Consider the following 8,647-nt stretch of genomic DNA (forward strand, 5'->3'; position numbering starts at 1 on the left):
CATGGAAAAAGGAAGAGAGTTCCAGAAAAACATCTATTTCTGCTTTGTTGACTATGCCAAAGCCTTTGCCTGTGTGGATCACAATAAACTGTGGAAAATTCGAAAAGAGATGGGAATACCAGAGCACCTGACCTGCCTCTTGAGAAACCTATATGCAGGTCAGGAAGCAACAGTTAGAACTGGACATGGAACAACAGACTGGTTCCAAATAGGAAAAGGAGTACGTCAAGGCTATATATTGTCACCCTGTTTATTTAACTTATATGCAGAGTACATCATGAGAAATGCTGGGCTGGAAGAAGCACAAGCTAGAATCAAGATTGCCAGGAGAAATATCAATAACCTCAGACATGCAGATGACACCACCCTTAAGGCAGAAAGTGAAGAGGAACGAAAAAGCCTCTTGATGAAAGTTAAAGATGAGAGTGAAAAAGTTGCTTAAAGCTCAACATTCAGAAAACTAAGATCTCATGTCATCTGGCCCCATCATTTCATGGTAAATAGATGGGGAAACAGTGGAAACAGTGTCAGATTTTATTTTCTGGGGCTCCAAAATTACTGCAGATGGTGATTGCAGCCATGAAATTAAAAGACCCTTACTCCTTGGAAGGAAAGTTATGACCAACCTAGATAGCATATTGAAAAGCAGAGACATTACTTTGCCAACAAAGGTCCATCTAGGCAAGGCTATGGCTTTTCCAGTGTTGATGTATGGATGTGAAAGTTGGACTGTGAGGAAAGCTGAGTGCTGAAGAATTGATGCTTTTGAACCGTGTTGTTGGAGAAAACTCTTGAGAGTCCCTTGGACTGCAAGGAGATCTAACCAGTCCATGCTAAAGGAGATCAGTCCTGGGTGTTCACTCAAAGGACTGATGCTGAGGCTGAAACTCCAATACTTTGGCCACCTCATGTAGAGTTGACTCATTGGAAAAGACCCTGATGCTGGGAGGGATTGGGGGCAGGAGGAGAAGGGGACGAGAGAGGATGAGATAGCTGGATGGCATCACCGACTCGATGGACATGAGTTTGGGTGAACTCTGGGAGTTGGTGATGGACAGGGAGGCCTGGCGTGCTGCAATTCATGGGGTCTCAAAGAGTCGGACACGACTGAACAACTGAACTAAACACCTTGCATATTTAATTTTTGTAGTAAGAACATTTAAATTCTACTCTCTTTGCAAATTTCAATTATACAATACAGTGTTATTAGTTATACCCATCATGGAATACATTAAATCATCAGACCTTATTCATTTTATAACTGAAAATTTAAACCATTTTAATAAACTCTCCCTATTCCCTCAGCCTGTAGGAACCACTTTGCTTTTTTCCTATCTTTAGTTCTGTGAGTTCAACTTTTTAAAAAATAAGATTCCATACGCAAGTGATATACAGTATTATTCTATATCTGGTTTGTTTCACTAACATAGTTATGTTCATCCATGTTGTCATGGATGACAGGATTTCTTTTGTAAAGCTGAATAATATTCCATTTTCTGTATATATTCATTTATTGACAGACACTTAGGTTGTTTTCATACATTGGCTATTATGAAGAATGCTGCAGTGAATAATGCAGATTATTCCCTTTGAGATATGAATGCAGATGTCTCTTTGAGATGGGGCTGAGATATCTTTTAATCACTGAGCTACCAGGAAGCAACTATGAGAGATAATGACTCCATTTCCTTTGAATATATACCCTGAAGTGGGATTTTTTGGATCATATCATAGTTCTTTTTATATTTTCTTTACTTCATTTTACTCTTTATTTTTTTACTTTTCATAATATTGTGTTGGTTTCTGCTGTACAACAACATGAATCAAGCATAATTATACCTGTATTCCCTCTGTCTTGAGCCTCCTTCCTCTGCCCCCCACCCAACCCCTTTAGGTTAGCACAGAGTTCTAGACTAGGCTTCCTGTGTTATACAGAAACTACTCGCCAGCTATCCACTTTACACTGAGAGTTTATATATGTTGATGCTACTTTCTCCATTTTTCCCAGGAAATTACTAGAGTTAATCAGTGTTATATTTTTATTAATAACTTTTTGAAGAGTCTTTATAATGATAGAAACCTCACCCATTTACATTCTCGGTAACAATGTACAAGTGTTTGCCTTTTTATCACAATCTCGCTAGCATTTGCTCTCTTGTCTTTTTGATGGTAGACATCTTTACAGTTATGAGGTGATGTCTCATGGTGGTTTTTATTTGCATTTCCCTGATGATTAGTGGTGGTGAGGTGGCCATTTGAATGTCTTCTTTGGAGACATGTCTATGTATGTCCTCTGCTCATTATTATTTTTTTTTTTTCCTACTATCGAGTTTATATTTTGGATGTTAAACTCTTCTTGGACATGCCATTACCGGATATTTTCTCCCATCCCACAGATTGCCTTTTCATTTACTTGATGGTTCCTTTTGCTGTGCAGAAACATTTTTAGTTTGACACAGCCTTGCTTTCTTGTTTAGTCACTAAGTCGTGTCTGACTCTTTTGCAACCCCATGGACAATAGTCCACCAGGCTTCTCTGTCTGTCCATGGGATTTCCCAGGCAAAAATATTGGAGTGGGTTGCCATTTCCTTCTCCAGGGAATTGTCCCTACCCAGGGATCAAACCCATGTCTCCTGTGTTGGCAGGCAGATTCTTTAAGCTGAGCCCTAGGCAAGTCCTCTGCTTACTTATTTTTGCTTTAGTTGTCCTTGCTTTCAGTGTTAAACTAAAAAAAAAATAATTGTCAAGACCAATATCAATGAATTTACCTTCTATGCTTTCTTCTAGGAATTGTATGGTTTCAGGTTTTGAATCTGACCTGATGCTATGACCTTATATTCAAGTATTCAAACCATTTCGAGTTTATTTCTGTGTTTGGTGTAAAATAGGAGTCCAGTTTCATTATTTTGCATGTCTTTCTGGCACCATTTTTTGAAAATACTATCCTTCCCCGTTGAGCATTCTTCACTCCTTTGTTGTATAATAATCTACCATTTATGCATGGGCTTATTTGGGGGCTCTCTATTCTGTTCCATTATTCTATGTCTGGCATTTTGTTTTTGCCAGTACCATAGTATTTTGACTAGCATACGTTTATAATATACTTGAAATAAGGAAGTGTGATGCCTTCAGCATTTTTGTTATTTTTAAAGGTTGCTTTGGCTATTCATCATCTTTTGTAGTTCCACACCCACTTTAGAAAGGTCTATTTTATTTCTGTAAAAAATGCCATTGAAATTTTGAAAAGGGTTGCATTGAATCTGTAGATCACTTTTGGTAGTATGGCACTATTTTAGATTTAAAATTAAGTTTGCAGTTTGTCTTCAGAATTTTCAACTGTAAATAAAACTTACATAAGTCAAGCCACATCACATTTGATTATTTGGAAAATATGTAGCCAAAGTATGTAAGATAATACATATAGGTTTTAAAGACAGATTGTAGAGTCATATCAGATCCTACCATTTATTAACATTTTTTTGTTGTAGTATGGGTATTTTAATAATATTCTTCTAATCCATGAGCACTGAATATATTTCCATTTATCTTTGTCTTCAGTTTCTTCAATCAATGTCTTGTACTTTAAGTGTATAGATCTTTCACCTCCCTGGCTAAATTTATTCTATGTATTTTATTATTCTGATGCTTTTGCAAGTTGGATTATCTTCTTAATTTTTTTTTTTTGTTTGTTTGTTTCTGACAGTTTCTTGTTACAGACTGCAACGGATTTATATGTATTGATTTTGTATCCTGTTACTCTACTGAAATTGTTTAAAAGTTCTAACAATATTTTGGTGCTATACGATCTTTACATGTTTGTCACTCAGTTTTGCTGTGCCCCGAGGACACACAGCAGGAGTCAGGAAAGCTCCAGTTCACTACCCGATAGTGCCCAACACGTGTGTTTGTGAATAAAGCCTTATTGTAACACAACGTACCAGTCATTAAGTATTATTATTTACAGCCACTTTTGTACTATGTCAACACTATCGAGTACCTAAGAAAGAGACCCTATGTCTCAGAAAGCAAAAATATTTGTTTCTGGCTCTTTACAGAAAGAGTCTGATGATCTGGTATAATGTTTTACACATTATGGATGTCCAATAAATGATAGATGAAATTTGCACATGGGTATTTTTTTAGGTAATATCACCCAGAAATACAGCTCTAAATTGAAATTTTAATGGCCCAGTTGTTTTATCACTGCAATGCCAAACCCTGATGGACTGATAGCTGACCTTGTTTAGATGTTTTATTTGATTTTTCACAGGCAGTCTGTGTCTGGGTAGTGAAGGTGAAAGGGCAGTAAAATAGAGGAGACAATCATTTCATCATGCCTGTTTATTTTGTCATGGAGTTACCTCTTCTTCCATAAGCAAATGTTTTTAGGGGAAAATTTATAAATAATTTAATATAGGTGCATCAAACTGTTTTACTGGTTGCTGTCACAACAACAAACAATATGCTTTGATAAAAACACTTGTTCTAACCGAAAATATGTCTGGAATTAAAACCATGGTTATAATCCTTTTGGTTATAGAAAGCATTTTGTTTGTGCCCAATAAGAACATAAACGTCCTCACCATTCTTCTAGACCCACTTCCAATGAGGAGAACACTTCTTCTTTGAAAGAGATGAAGAAAAACTACTGATATAATAGTTCAATTACCAAGAAGTGGCTAAAGTTTACATCTTGAAACTTTTCTTTTCAAGTGCATTACTGAAGACATATTTAGTAAAAATCCCTACTTACCAAACAAAATATATTGCCTAGGCTGAAGAATATCTTAATGAGATGAACTTTAATGGGTGAAGTTTGCAATGTACCTTTAGAATCTTCAACTGTAAATAAAACTTACCAACATCAAGCACTGGCACATTTGATTATTTGGAAAATATGTAACCACAGTAGGTAAGAGAAAACATAGGTTTTGAAAATACATTGCAGAGTCATATCAGATACCACCATTTATTAGCATTTAGTTGTCATAGTCATTGTCATTGACTGACTCCCAAGTCACAACTGTTTACAACCTCAGTAAAATGTAAAACAGAGACATTAATGTTCATTTTTTTGGTTGAAATTAAATGACGTAATATAAATAAAGATGGCTAACATCTTGAGTATTATAGGGAATCCATATATATTGATAGATTTAGGAAGTAAGGTCTAGTTTAATGATCTAATAGAAGCATTTCAGACATAATCCCATTAACAGCCAGATAGCCAAAATGTGGTATTTTCTTTTCTATTAGAAGATCTTGAAGTTTCAGAGAGTATAAAACCTTTAAGAATCATTTGTTGCCACTGAAATCATCATCAGGACTAGCCTGGCCTTTTAAGGATAATTATTTAATTATAATAATTATTATTGAAATAATAATAAACGATAATTTAATTATTATTGAAAATAGAGCCTTCCAAATTAACTTCTGATGATAATTGGCCACCAAAAAAATGGAGAACCTTCACCAGTTTACTGTCCTAATATACCACCCTGCCTATCTTCAAGTCTGATAACTTCCAGACTGAATCTTGAATAGCTATAACTTCAAGGAGGAAGAATATTTCCAAGCCTTTGAGTTAGTGAGGTTCTGTGTCCTCAGTTCTCCTTTATACATTTTATATTATTCACTGGTTTCAAGTACGCTAGCTCAATAAAGCCCTTTGTTTGGTTCTTATTCATTCCACTTCAAAACAGTAACTTTGCCAGCCAAGCAGGTTTTCCAGAATTCTCCCCTGATACCATAAACTAATTGGATGTTTTAAATTTAAAATGAGAAGTCATTAGAATTGCAATAAGGTAAAATTAGGAGTAGATCATACCAATAAAAGTACCTGGATGTGTCATGCTTCTGGGAAAGACTTGAACAAATTAAGATTTAAATCTTGACATTAAAGGGAATGTTTAGATTTCAGCACTGTTCCTCAGAAATTTTAAAGCATTAAAAAGAAATATTTTGCTGGAAAGACAATCTATGAAATGAGAGACTTTTCACATATCTTGGTCAGAGGTCAAACATACCTATTTCTGGATACTAAATTTACCATGTTTGGCAAGCTATGGGAAAAGTGATATAAATCTCTATTGAGTTCAATTGAGCAATTTCACTAGAATACACATGAGTTTCACAAAGGTGAAAGCTAAATTGCCTTTCCCACTTAATCAATGTGGACAGCCACTTGGGAACATGGTTGCCTTAAAGTTTCTCTTTTTTGTACTCAACAAAGTATATTAGTATCTGAACTATTTGGGTAAATGAATGTTTTTTCAAATCATGCAAATTCTCTTAAAAGCATCCCCTTTTGTCATCTTGGGGCTTTCCTGGTGGCTCAGACTAAAAAATATGCCTGCAATGCAAGAGACCTGGATTCGATCTGTGGGTCAGGAAGATCCCCTGGAGAAGTGAACGGGCTACCCACTCCATTATTCTTGCCTGGAGAATCCCATAGACAGAGGACTCTGGCAGGCTGCAGTCCATGGGTTCTCAAAGAGCTGGACATGACTGAGAGACTAACACTTTAATTTTCACTTTTTTGCTTTAAGAAATCATGCCCCCTTTATTTATTATTTAATATAAATTTATTTAATTGGAGGCTACTTTACAATATTGTAGTGGTTTTGCCATACATTGACATGAATCTGCCATGGGTGTACATGTGTTCCCCATCCTGAACCCCCCTCCTACATCCCTCCCTGACTTCGTGCTTTATGCTCCTTTGATCAGAATATTTTATGCAGGTATTTGTACTTTTTCAGAAAGTATTAATTTATGCAACTTTGGAGTTAGTCCATGACTAAAATATAAATTAACAGTCAGTACTGACTAATATGCTAGTTTATGTAGTATATGCTTGTGCAAGCTGAGATTTTGTTTGGAAAAATAAGTTAGACAAACATGAAAATTGGAGATAAGTAAACAAGAATGCATCATAAATTGTTCTATCTTCTAGAAACAGCTCACTTTCTGTGATAAAACTTAGTCCTAGAAATTTGGAGATAGATAGATAGATAGATACAGGTTCAGAGAGATTTCAAATGTGGGCAAAATTTTTTTTAGCAGCAAAGGAGTGTGGGTATGAAGAGCAGGTTTTTATGCTAAAGGGAAAGCATGACTAAAGGAGAGTGTCAGCTCGAAAGGGAGAAAACCTGTCTGAAGTTAAGTGTTCAGGATGGGAAATAGTCAAAGAAGGTTATCAAGACAGACAGAGGATGTAACAGGAAAAAGCTGAAAAAGTGAACAAATATGTAACACTGTTGGAAAAGCAAGCCATTGTTTTTATTGCTCAAGAGAGTGACATAAGAAAATGATTAATTTTTTGTGAGGCCCATTTAATTGAAATGTAGTTGGCATATAAGATCATGTTACTTTTGGGAATATTACATAGAGATTTGACATTTCCATACATTATGAAGTGATCACTGTGTTAAAGTCTAGTATGTCTATCCCCACACAAAGTAACCACAGTATTATTGAACTTATTCTTTATGCTGTGTATTATATCCATGTAAATTATTTGTTATATAACTGAGATTCATACCTCGTAATCCCTTTCACCTATTTTGCCCAGTCATCAAACCCATCCCTTCTGGCAACCATCCATTTGTTCTCTATGAGTTCCTTTTCTTTTCATTTCTTTCTTTAGATTCCACATGTAAGTGATATTGTGCGATGTTTGTCCTTCCCTGTTTAACTTATTTCAGCTCTATGTGTTATCTTTAAATCCATCTATGTTGTTGCAAATGGAAAGACTACATTTTTTAATGGCTGCGTTTTATGTATTTAGTGGTCCACTGGAGAAGGGAATGGCAAACCACTTCAGTATTCTTGCCTTGAGAACCCCATGAACAGTATGAAAAGGCAAAATGATAGGATACTGAAAGAGAAACTCCCCACGTCAGTAGGTGCCCAATATGCTACTGGAGAACAGTGGAGAAATAACTCCAAAAAGAATGAAGGGATGGAGCCAAAACAAAAACGATATCCAGCTGTGGATGTGACTGGCGGTAGAAGCAAGGTCCGATGCTGTAAAGAGCAATATTGCATAGGAACCTGGAATGTTAGGTCCATGAATCTAGGCAAACTGGAAGTGGTCAAAGAAGAGATGGCAAGAGTAAATGTCGACATTCTAGGAATCAGCGAACTGAAATGGACTGGAATGGGTGAATTTAACTCAGATGACCATTATATCTACTACTGTGGGCAGGAATCCCTCAGAAGAAATGGAGTGGCCATCATGGTCAACAAAAGAGTCCAAAATGCAGTACTTGGATGCAATCTCAAAAACGACAGAATGATCTCTGTTCGTTTCCAAGGCAAACCATGCAATATCACAGTAATCCAAGTCTATGCCCCAACCAGGAACACTGAAGAAGCTGAAGTTGAACGGTTCTATGAAGACCTACAAGACCTTTTAGAACTAACACCCAAAAAAGATGTCCTTTTCATTATAGGGGACTGGAATGCAAAAGTAGGAAGTCAAGAAACACCTGGAGTAACAGGCAAATTTGGCCTTGGAATACGGAATGAAGCAGGGCAAAGACTAATAGAGTTTTGTCAAGAAAATGCACTGGTTATAACAAACACCCTCTTCCAACAACACAAGAGAAGACTCTACACATGGACATCACCAGATGGTCAACAC

This window comes from Bison bison, unplaced genomic scaffold, assembly GCF_000754665.1.
Source record: "Bison bison bison isolate TAMUID 2011002044 unplaced genomic scaffold, Bison_UMD1.0 scf7180017864490, whole genome shotgun sequence".
NCBI lineage: Eukaryota > Metazoa > Chordata > Mammalia > Artiodactyla > Bovidae > Bison > Bison bison.